This window comes from Lagenorhynchus albirostris, chromosome 2 (assembly GCF_949774975.1).
Source record: "Lagenorhynchus albirostris chromosome 2, mLagAlb1.1, whole genome shotgun sequence".
In the NCBI taxonomy this organism is placed as follows: Eukaryota; Metazoa; Chordata; class Mammalia; order Artiodactyla; family Delphinidae; genus Lagenorhynchus; species Lagenorhynchus albirostris.
Genome location: NC_083096.1, coordinates 2,098,747 through 2,111,361, shown reverse-complemented (window position 1 = coordinate 2,111,361; position 12,615 = coordinate 2,098,747).

The window sequence follows — 12,615 nt, the reverse complement described above, 5'->3', positions numbered from 1 at the left end:
GTGTGTGTGTGTGCACGTGTGCACGCACGTGAGGTCTGGTTTAATGAGCTTGGATTCGTAAGCCTTATCTCTGCCGCCTGCTTTTCTCACTTAGGCTTATTTCATGGTCATCCTTCTAGGTTAGTAGAAGCATCTCTCGTGCATTCTTTTTAATCATTGCATAATATTTCTTGGTACAAATGTTCAACTATTCACTCAGCCATTCCCTTACAGATGGGCGTGTGGGCTGTGCTCAGTGTTTTATCACCACAGACAAAGCTGCAGTAAATATCTGGGTATGTGAACCCATACATACGGGTGCTTGTTGCTGTGGGATAGATTCCTAGGACCCGCATGTATTTTTCACTGATACGATGGTATTAAGTTATATACCACATTCTACCCCTTACTTTCTCCACCGTGCACCATGTCTTTGAGAGCTACCGGTGTTGTAATTTGCAGGCCTGATCTGCTGATGCTACGAGGTGCACGATACCCCGTAGTGAGCCCCGCTTCTCTGCCCATCACCCCCTGAGCTGATTTAGCATCACAGCAACACAAGAAAGAACATACAGTTCTTTCAAAATACTGCTGAATGGTTAATGTGCTTGAAAATAGAGCGCTGAACAGAAAAAAATAATACTTCAAGCTTTTTCAAACTCTCAACAAATTTGATTTTGGAAAATTGTTCAGACGCAGGGTACAGAGAGAAAGGGGAGATTGCAGAGGGGGGCTCACATTTGTTGAGAATCTACCGTGTGCCTGAACTTTAGAAAAATCTTACTTTGTGCTCAACACAAGCCTTAGAAGTAGCATTTTACCCACTGATCAGATGAGGAAGCTGAGGTCTGGAGGTTAGTTGAGTGCGTTTCTCGCGCTGAGGTCAGGTGGGGGGTTCCGAGCCACACCCACCTGCCCAGGCTTAGAAGCCACACCCACCTGCCCAGGCTTAGGAGCCACACCCCCTGCCCAGGCTTAGAAGCCACACCCCCCTGCCCAGGCTTAGAAGCCACACCCCCCTGCCCAGGCTTAGGAGCCACACCCACCTGCCCAGGCTTAGGAGCCACACCCCCCTGCCCAGGCTTAGAAGCCACACCCACCTGCCCAGGCTTAAAAGCCACACCCACCTGCCCAGGCTTAGGGGCCACACCCACCTGCCCAGGCTTAGGAGCCACACCCACCTGTCCAGGCTTAGAAGCCACACCCACCTGCCCAGGCTTAGGGGCCACATCCACCTGCCCAGGCTTAGAAGCCACACCCACCTGCTCCAGAGCCTCTGCCCTTCCTCCTACTGAGTTTCAACCCACACGAATTTCTCACTTTTCAGAAAAGGGCTCATAAGCGGCGTGAGGAGGCACTTAAAGTATCGCAACGTCTTCAACCAACAGTCTCATCCAAGGATTCGGAGAACACTGAAAACGGATATTCTTCCCAACAAAAGTTAATGGGTTTAAATGAATGTTCCGGACTTCCCTGGTGGCGCAGTGGTTAAGAATCCGCCTGCCAATGCAGGGGACACGGGTTCGAGCCCTGGTCCGGCTCAGAGATCCCACATGCCGCGGAGCAACTAAGCCCGTGCGCCACAGCTACTGAGCCTGCGCTCTAGAGCCCGCGAGCCACAACTACTGAAGCCTACGCACCTAGAGCCCGTGCTCTGCAACAAGAGAAGCCACCGCAATGAGAAGTCTGCGCACCGCAACAAAGAATAGCCCCCGCTCGCCGCAACTAGAGAAAGCCCGCGCGCAGCAACGAAGACCCAAGGCAGCCATAAATAAATAAATAGATTCAATAAAAAAAAATTAATGTTCCAAGAAGCTCTGAAAGTGTAACAAATTTATCGAGCTTTTGTGGGAAGGTGCCAGAGGTAACAGGAACATGATTAGGGGTTGAATTCAGAGTTTTCCTGCGTCAGGCAATAGGCTGGCCTAGTTAGCTAGTTAGCTAGGCCTAGTTAGCTAAGCAGGCCTAAGTAGCGAGGAGAAGGCCTCGGGGAGCCGTGTGACACAGGCCCAAAACATTAGGACAATGCTGAGTAAGGAGGAGCGTAAAATGAATGCTCCGGACACAAGGGGACTCCTGCTAGGGTCCTGCGACTGTCACGACGGTCACCGGTCTCTTGTCCAGCACTGGGCTTTCTCTTCCCCAACACATGGGTCTGAGCTGGCCACGTGCTATGGTCAGTGTGCGTAAGGACCCTAGAAACCATCACAGCAGCATCAGCAGGATCCAGACCATGGACACGGAAAAGCCCAGAAGGAGAAGATGACTTGGTCACACTACAAGATGGTAAAGAAAGGAAGGCTAAGGGTTTAAACCATCTCCTACCCCGGGACCCAAAGTCAGAACAGAGGCCCCGAGATCACTGAGATTTTTAAAGTGAACTGAGACCTAGGACCTCATGGGCTCAGAACGCTGTGCGGTACCATCATCTCTGTGACACACGGGCCCAAAGGCACAGGACGCCGCAGGTGAGCCGAGGTTCCACCACTGAGCAGGCAAGCCATGCAGCTCCGGTTCCTGAGCAGGGAGAGGAAACAGGGGAGCCCTCGAGGGAGGGGGCACAGGAAATGCCAAGCATCTGACAAACGGCAGCGAATCTCCAACCTAAACAGCTCACGGGCCCCCATGGAAAAAGACAAGCGTGACAAACTGTGCGATGCAGGCAGACGCAAGCTGTGCGGCAAAGCTAAATACGGAATTGATTCTGCCCGGGGAGGTGAGGTGGAGGGGCTCACACAAGAGAGGGCATCTGGCCGGGGCCTCGAAGGACGACCGGAAACTAACAGACACCCTCCTGGCCAACGTTCGTCATGGGGTTACTGGGGGCCAGTACTCTTCTGGCAGATTTGCGTGTAATATTTCATCTACCCTTCACAACCATGATTATAGACGCTGTGTATATGAAATGTGCTATAGGGTTAGGAAAACGAGGTGCAAAGAGGTTAACTAACTTGTAGGCAAAGTCACAGGTAAGCAGTAGAACAAGAAATTGAATCCAGGTCTTTTTTACTCCAGAAATTCTGGGTTCCCCCTATTCCCCTGGGTTCAGCCGTCTTCCAATTTTCCCACAAAAAAAGTGGGGGGTGTGTAAGGGGAGAGAATTCAGACAAAATGACTTTAAAAAGCCTTAGTTGGGCTTCCCTGGTGGCGCCGTGGTTAAGAATCTGCCTGCCAATGCAGGGGACACGGGTTCGAGTCCTGGTCTGGGAAGATCCCACATGCCGCAGAGCAACTAAGCCCGCGCGCCACAACTACAGAGCCTACGCTCTAGAGCCCGTGGGCCACAACTACTGAAGCCCACGTGCCTGCAGCCCGTGCTCCGTAACAAGAGAAGCCACTGCAATGAGAAGCCCGCGCACCACAACGAAGAGCAGCCCCCGCTCGGGGCTTCCCGGTCCGGGAAGATCCCACATGCCGCGGAGCGGCTGGGCCCGTGAGCCATGGCCGCTGAGCCTGCGCGTCCGGAGCCTGTGCTCCGCAACGGGAGAGGCCACAGCAGTGAGAGGCCCGCGTACAGCAAAAAACAAAACAAAACAAACAAACAAACAAAAAGCCTTGGCAACGAGAAGGTGCCTGGAGGTTGGATGGTGGCCACTAGGGGGTGGTAGAGAAGAGGGGAGGCTGGACCTAGGTGGCACGTCGGAGAGGCAGGCCAAGGCGGGTAGGACGCCAGGCCCAGGGTGGGCCTTCTTTATGAGTCATCGTAAGGTTATTTTACTTTTTCAACTGAGGTGACATTCACATAAGATGAAATGAACTATTTCCAAGTGAACAATGCCGTGGCGTTCAGGACGGTCCCCGTGCTGTGCAACCATCCCCTCCGTCTAGTTGCAAACCATGTCCATCATCCCCCACATAAATCCACACCTGTTAAGCAGTCTCCCCATTTCTTCCCACCCAGCCTCTGACACCACCAAGCTGCGTTCTGTCTCTAGGGATTTGCCTGGTCCGGACGTGTCACATGATGGAGCCACACAGCACGTGGACTTTGCTGTCTGGCTTCTCTCACGTGACACGGCGTCTTCTAGGTTCACTCTGTAGCAGGTGTCAGTGTTTCATCCCTTTTTGTGGCCAAAGGATATTCCCTTGTATGGATACACCACGATTTCTTTATCCAGTCACCCGTGGACGGACACTAGGAACAAAGCAGCTGTGAACACTGGTGTACGTCACAGGAGTTTTTAACCTGATCTGTGGGTGAAAAAGACGAGAAAGGGTTCCAAGAGTGAAGGAGGCCAAACTGGAGACCAGCCATAAGTCTGAGAAAGTGCAAAGATCTGAGAGAGTTTGGAAGTAGAACTGGCTGGCTGTGCTCTGCATTACCCGCGCTGGTAGGCGAACACACGGCAGCTGGGGCAGAAGGAGGCACCTCCCTTTGCAGGGAGGTGATGATGGACTCGGGAGGTAAGGTAGGGCAAGGCTAATGCTCAGAAGGTGAATTTAGGGTTGAGTCTGAAGTGCCCCTGGCCACTCAGCTGTATAAGCAGTGGGCACTGAGGAACCCCGTCCAGGAGAGCGTGCTGGGCTGAGACGGTCAAGGAGGAAAAGATGTGCAGAGTGAGAGGTCGGGCCAAAACGCTGGGGGGACTGTCGGGGTGGAGGGGGCAGCTTCTGGACCATCCGCTCTTCCTACCTTCCACCCCGGTCTCCGAGCCTGCGGCTCAGATGACACCCGATTATGGCGAAGGTCTGCTAGCCCCCCATCTGAGGCAGGCTCTTCACAGCACCCCGGTCAAAGCCCTGCTCACACCGTGCCGCAGTCCTGGGGTCCTGATGGGTGCGCAGGCGGGGATGCACGGTATCTCCCTGTGCGGCACCAACAAGGGCGGTATAAATATTGGCCAGATGAGAGCGTGAACGAACGAAGGGTGTGGGAAGAAGACAGAGGAGGAGCTGCCAGGAGAAGAGACAGGGCAGGGCTGGTTTTGGGGACACCAAGAGAAGGGGATTCCAAGGCAGAGCGATAAACCAGACAGAGCGCTACAACGAAGTGAAGCCTGACGAGAAGGCTCTGGACTGGGAATTGGGGGTCTATGGACTTATCTCCACGGGGTCCTGGCGTGGAAGGTCGCAGTGAGCTGAGGAGGGGCCCTGGGGCTGCAGGGCAGCGGTGGCTGAGGACAAGGGCGGGGAGATGCAGGGCAGGAACTCGGCGAGGAAGAGCTGGGGTGGGGGGGGGAAGCGAGAACGAAGAGAAACGAGTCTCTCCTCGAGGACAAGGGACGTTTCACTTGTTCGTAGGGTGTGAGAGCCAGTGAAGGATGGAGAGGGGGGCGGCGGGGTGAGGAGAAACGGGACGGGGGCCGGGGCTTCAGAGGAGGCGGGAGGCCAGCGGCCCCGTTGCTCAGCAGGAACCCCCAGACGCGGGGTCTCTTTTCCTGCGCCACTGATTTCAGGACGCGGTTTGGTTTGACCGGTGGAATGCGGCAGAAAAGGACGGCATGCCGGCCCCTAGCAGAGGCCTGAGGGGTCTGGAGGGTCCCGCGTCCCTCTTTCGCTCTGGCCGGGGAGCAAGTGCCTCGTGCGCCAGGGCCTCCAAGGCGAGCCTTGGCACACATCTCAACCGGACCTGCCCCCCCGCCCCCGCCCCGGGACCCTGGAAGAGAAACCAGGCTGCGGTGTGAGCGCTAGGGCCGTGGGTTGCTTGTGAGCGCCGTGAAAAGCTGACTCCCACGCCGCAGGATGGAGCCGTGTGTCTGGGAGGGTCCAGGGCCACTGCGTCCTCAGCAACGGGGGGAAACAGAGATGGATGAAGACAGACTCGATTGTGGAAGTAAAAGAAAGGGAAACTGAGGACCTTCTCACCTGACGCTCTTTCAGCACCTTCAGGTGGGTCACCTACAGAGACGGGTGCAGACTACGCTGTGGACTGGGGCCACGGGGGTGCCCAGGACAGGAGGTCGGGGATCCCCACCTCCACGCCAGATGGTTTCAGATACAGAGCAGAAGGCGGCTGAGGGAGGAAGACTCTCCAGGTTCAAGATTAGAAGCAAACGTTTCTGCCGTGTTAGGGGCACATCTCTCGGAGCAAGGCCGATGCCCTGGGCCCGGATTCGGGTACCACTGATGACAGCGAGGAAGAAGAGCCTGGCCGTGAACTTACCCTTCGCCCTCGCTTGCCACGGCCTGTGCCCCCTGCCCCGAGCGGCGGGCACCTGTCCGCCAGGCCTCAAGTTTCCGGTGGTACCCGGGTCCTGCCACCTCCCCGGCTCTCTCTGACCTTCTCTGGAAGAGTTCGAGGCAGACCGCAGGCTCTCCGAAGCTGCTGCTACGGTTCCGACAGTATCAGAAGTGCCCGGACATTCTAGAAACTCCAAAAATAGCCCACTGGCAACAATATTTTTTTTTTTTAAGAAAAGAAAGAAATGAAAGATTTGCTAACCTGTCCAGAGATTCTCTTTTCAGTTAGCGTAGCTTCATGGCAGTCACCGAACGGCCAACGTAAAATTAGAAACGCCTTTCATCGTACCACGTCATTTCTCAGTCCTTTATTTTATTTAACAAAGTAAATATGTGATTTTCAATATACGATTTCATATACATTTACAAACATAGGGGCTTCCCTGGTGGTGCAGTGGTTGAGAGTCCGCCTGCCGATGCAGGGGACACGGGTTCGTGCCCCGGTCCGGGAAGATCCCGCATGCCGCGGAGCGGCTGGGCCAGTGAGCCATGGCCGCTGAGCCTGCGCGTCCGGAGCCTGTGCTCCGCAACGGGAGAGGCCGCAATAGTAAGAAGCCCGCGTACAAAAAAAAAATAATAATAAAAAATAAAATAAAAAATAAATAAAAACATAAATTTTGGGGGGACTTCCCTGGCGGTCCAGTGGTTAAGACTTTGCCTTCCAATGCAGGGGGTGCGGGTTCAATCCCTTGTCGGGGAGCTAAGATCCCACATGGCTTGCGGCCAAAAAACCAAACATAAAAAAACAGAAGAAATATTGTAACAAATTCAGTAAAGACTTTAAAATAAATAAATATTTATTTTAAAAAAATATTTATTTTATTTACATATTTATTTGGTTGCGCAGGGTCCTAGTTGTGGCAGGTGGGCTCCTTAGTTGTGGCTCTCGGATTCCTTAGCTGTGGCATGCGAACTCTTAGTTGCGGCATGCATGCAGGATCTAGTTCCCTGACTAGGGGTCGAACCCGAGCCCCCTGCATTGGGAGCATGGAGTCCTAACACGGCACCACCAGGGAAGTCCCTAAAAGCATAAATTTTTAATGTGATAGTGGAACTGAAAACATTACTTTCCCAAGAGAGAAGGAAACTATGTATGTTCCAAGTCCAAATCCTAACTAAAGAAATCCAATGAATGAATTCATTTATTCATTCCCTTATTCAAACCACACGCATCGTTCATCTTCCTAATTAAAAAACACGGCACTGGGTGGGGGACAGAAAGATGAATAAGAAGAAAATCACTGTCCTACATGAGCATTAAAAAAGAAAAAACACACATAACTACAAGAGAGTATATTATGTGCACCAAAAGAATTAGAAGAAACTAGGACCTAAATTCAGAAGAGGGAAATCACAGTCGGTCGAAGGCTTCGTAAAGAAAGCAGTACTCAGACTGGGCCATTTAGGATGCAAGGGAATTGAACAGATGGGTATGGAGTGCTGTTTGGACATAAACCATAGGGTTTAGAGACCCTGAAGCTGGGCATTCAGGTGAGAGCTTGGCCACATCCCATGAAGAAGGAGTAGCAGAGGAAATGGGTAGGAAGGTCACTGACACCAAAGTAAAAAGGGACTTCAATGTCAGGTTAAAAAATGTGAAGTTTAATTCTGATGGCAAAGTGCATGCATTAAACCACGCTAGGTGTTTGCTTTAAAACAACTTTACAGGAACTTCCCTGGTGGTGCAGTGGTTAAGCATCCGCCTGCCAATGCAGGGGACACGGCTTCGAGCCCTGGTCTGGGAAGATCCCACATGCCGCGGAGCAACTAGGCCCGCGAGCCACAACTACTGAGCCCATATGCCACAACTAGATAAAGCCCGCAGGCAGCAACGAAGACCCAACGCGGCCAAAAATAAATAAATAAATAAATAACCAGATATAAGACAATCAACGGAATTCCCCACAATTCACACCTAGAAACGGCTCTTTAAAAATAAAACAACTTTACACACCAATGTCAAGTATGTGATTTCAAGCACTGAGCGGACATTTGGATTCCACCCAATTGCTTGGAAAAGGCATTTTAATTATGCGAAACTTTTACATTATTTCGCATTGTTGTTCTAAGCTTTGTCCTTTCAGTTCCACTGCAGCCGCCATGTGCGCGTTCACCAAGAAAAATGAGAGGCTTCCAACAGCCCTTCTGCATCCCTCACCCCGCCCCGCTCTCAGTGAGCCCTGAGTGTGAGACAGTTCACGCACGTGAAATTACCTGTGTGTAACGCCGCCAAGCACAGCTGTGCAGGAGGACGGTGGACCGAGCTCTCTGTGACCAGTCGTGTCACCTGCCAGGAGCCGCAGGAAGGGCTCACGGTCCCTACTGGAGCAACGTCAGAGCCCATCCTCCAGAGCGGCCCTGAGGGCCGTGTGTGCCCACGGGGGTCACCTTTTCCACATCACTTAGAGCCACCCCATTTGTAGCTGATCCCCCCCTTGCCCCTTTCCAGGCTTTAAACAGGGACCTCAGCCCCTTTTGCAGGAAGATCCTCACATATGCCTCCCAGCTCCAGCAAAGCCTTTCTTTATCCACAGCTGTTCTTTGATCGATGGAACCAGAGTCCAGACCAGGGTTAAGGAGAGGTCATTTTGATGATGGTACCGAGAAGCCTTCAACAGAAATAAAATAGAACCCGTGGCAGCCTAGCTTCATCTGACCGGGGACTATTTTTTTCCCACCAGTACACCACATGGGGTCATAATTCTCTGTCTAGTGAAAACATCGGCCCCTTTTACATATTCATTAAAAATAATTTTTTCATTATTATAAAATGCTTTTAATTTTTTATTACCTAGTTAATAATAAACATGAATCACCAACCATGAGATGAGTATTGTCAAGAAACAGTGAAGATACAGACTCAGTATTCCAGTACTTGCGTATTCTTAAATTATCCAACAACAATCTAAGATGTTTATAATTATTATTAATGTTCACCATCAGAAAGCTCGATGATGTAACCCAGGCCAATAGCTCTCGTTCTTCTAGATCCTTCTGCCAGAGCAGAAATCACAGGAGGGCTTATTCCCTAAACATCCTGCCTATCACAGCACATGAAAATTGCTGGTGCAGTAATATTGTTTTAAAGCTCTAAATGAAAAGAGTGACAGGCAATGTGGTAATCCCTCCCGTGCATATAGGAACGAACCAGCCTTTGTTTTGTTTCATGAGGTAAACATTATCATCTGACTCATAAAATGACTCCTTGCATTCTAAATAAACTAATCTTGGTTATTCCCCTTAATAACATATATTGGTGCACATATAAACCAAGGCAAGATTTGCTACATTATTGTTGATAGCTGTGGGCAAAAGAGCCGCACCAAAGGAGGCACATTCCATGGCTTTAGCACTGTCAGGAGTTCATACTGTTTTACTTTTTAAAATGTCTGGTTTCTCCACTCCAGCAGCCAGAGAGCTGCAACTGTAGACCTGGGTTATAGACGTTGGGCACCGCTCGCTGTTATTTCCAGCCAAGTGAGACAAACGAATCCTTTCCATGGGATCCCCTCCAAGTTTAGCTCCCTTTGCCGTCTTCACACAGAGCGCTTCACCTCCCGAGCACGACAAGTCTGGGCATCACTCAGCGGCAATTACAGAGTTCCAATTCCCCAAAGCAAATGACGATGCAAGGGAATCGTCTAAGGGTCCCCCCAGAACGTAAGTCACGAATCCTAAGAACCTACTTTCACAGAGGCCCATAGTAGTTACCAGTTAATCTCCCAGGTCTGTTGTACAATCAATTCCACAACAAAGGAAAACATTGAGAAATTGTTTAAAATGCTGCATGCATTTTAAAAGTCAATAAATACGATCATCTTCAAAACAACAATACTAGAAAATTAACATCTAACCACTAAATTAGAACCGTTCGGTCAGAAGTACAGTGTAACACATCTAAACCATTGTTGGGTTTACGTGGAGGATGGAGAAGAAAAACCACATCGGTGGGCAAGGTCCCCACAGGCAGGTCCAGGGCAGGACCCCCAGAACGTTTCCACCTCCTGTTCAGGTTACTACCACCATTGCCTACAAGCGGGTAGTTCTTGAGCTAAAAGTACCCTCCAAGCTGGTAAACTGGAAGACAACTAAATCTGCTCAATATTTACCAGCAATGACTCCTTTTCCCTGACAAATATTATATTGAATTTGGTCGCTTTGCTAAGAGGCAGTGAACGATTGGACATTCCAGAGCCTCTGCGCCATAAAGACACCAACACAGATTGGTGGTCAGTCATGTACAAGCTAAAGTTATTGTGTCCTCAAGAGACAGGGAGTAAAACTGATAGGAAAGAATGCTAACGGCAGCAGGAAATATGAATAAACTACCCTAAAGGGAAAGCTGTGTGGACTGAGAGGTCGAGTCTATATCAACAATTAATAAAACAGGAGTTAACAAAATTAACAGATACCATTTAATATCAACAATTAACCTATAATTAACACCGATGACTTAAACTGAGATAGCCTACATCACAATCTTTAAAATTGGCAACTCAACTCCTGGTAGAGACTAACTAATGATTTTCTAACTTGGATTTTGCCATATATATATATATATATATTTTTTTTGCCATCTATTTTTTTAAAAGCTTAAGAATAAAACTGTGCCCGCAGAACCTTTGCTTCGCTCGCCCTCACCCCGCCATTCAACCGGCTACTCTGAGCTCCTTGACCTCTGGGACACCAAGACCCTCAGGCTGTGTTTCCTACCCACTGGATTTCACCTAACAGAAGAGCCACTGATTATTAGATGCACTGTTATCTTTTGGGCCTCAAAGAAAGAAAAAGAAAAAGGCCAAATCTAAAGCCTTATCACAATCCATTGTAATTAACAGGGTCTACCTTAACTCGTAGTTCCTTCGGATCCCAATGTCACCGCCCTAGTCCGGGTCCCCGCATAGCTCACGCGGACTCAGCAGATCCCCCAGCTCGCCCCCTTCCTCTCGCCCCTCCAGCCTCTTCTCTACACCACTGCCAAAGCGACAGGTTTTTCAATACAAGTCTGATCATACCGTGCAAACCTGATCACTCTGGGCTTAAAGACCTAACTCCTCCGGGGAGATTCCAAGACCCCGAATGATCTGACTTCTATCCCCTCCTTGCCTCACCCCTCCGCAGCTTCTTAGTCAACTTCTCACCCCCGATCCCATCCCACCCCTCTCGGTTCTTCACACACCAAGCTCTCCCCACCTCCAGCCTCCACACCCTCTGCTTCCTCCGTCAGCTTCCCCTGCTTCTCCGCCTTGTCCACTCTGTCTGTATTCACCCCTCACCCCCACGAGCACTCTCCCCAAGGACAGACCCCCTGTGACACATCCCCACCGCCTTCCGCGCTATGCCTGCATAGCCCTTTGTATACCTGGGATGACTGACCTAATTACCAGCTTAATTATGTGTCTTTCCACCTTGAAATTCTACGATGACAGGGATTCGTTTTCATCAGAGCGGATTCCCCAGCGTCTAGCACAGGATCTGGTACGTGTAGGTGCCCCGTGTTGGCTGACGGACCAACAATTGTGGGTGATGGTCAATGCGGTTCTACCAAACATTATTTGGCAGAAACCAGTTTTTGCTGCAAAATATTAATAGGTGTTCTAAGGAAGAGGTTCTCAAAGTGTGGTGCTGGGCACACATTAAGCATTTAATAAATCTTAGGTGTGCTGCTACTGCTGACTATGATGACAGCCACAAACGCAACAATAACTAACAACATATCGTAAGAGGTTTCGCTTTTTAAATACTCCATGCCTGAGGTCTCTGCGGTTTTCATCCAGACAAGTGTCTAAGAGCAACCTCTCATAACCAATAGTAACCGTTGATTCTAAAACCCCAGGACAGGAAGACAATCCCAGGGCCAGTTTAAAAGGCCGACGATCAAGAACTGATACTGACGACAAATGCTGCCAGGGAAGTGTATTTTCCTCTCACTTATAAGGATCAAACTGGATTATCTGCAAGTGTGATAGAAGAACAACGTTTGCTGTCTTTTAAATGTTAAAGAACATAACATATGAGCTACAGCAAAGAAATTACTTTTCTCATTTGCCAACTCCAGTGATATCTGGTCATTTGTAATAGGACAGGTATTCTCCAGGGAAACGTGCCCTGGACACACGGTGTAACCATTTCACATCAGAGAGTCCCCAGCTGGCCATGATGTTCCTAGCTGATTACTTGGAATTTGCAATGAATTTTTCCACAGACATTAAATTCGAAGACACGGTCTTAGTAATTTTCATACCAATGGTACCGTGGTATGCGTGACACACTGCGGATTAATAGGCTTTATGTACTATGACATGATGCAAAACACTGTGCGTTAAACAGGCTTTAGGAGTCCACTTTGGAACCCAGACACATTTATTAGAATAAGGTTTCTATGAGAAAATAGGTCCCAGGGCCCAGGAAGACCAGAAGCGATGAAAACGCAAGCCTCCCCTCCCTTTCTCCCCC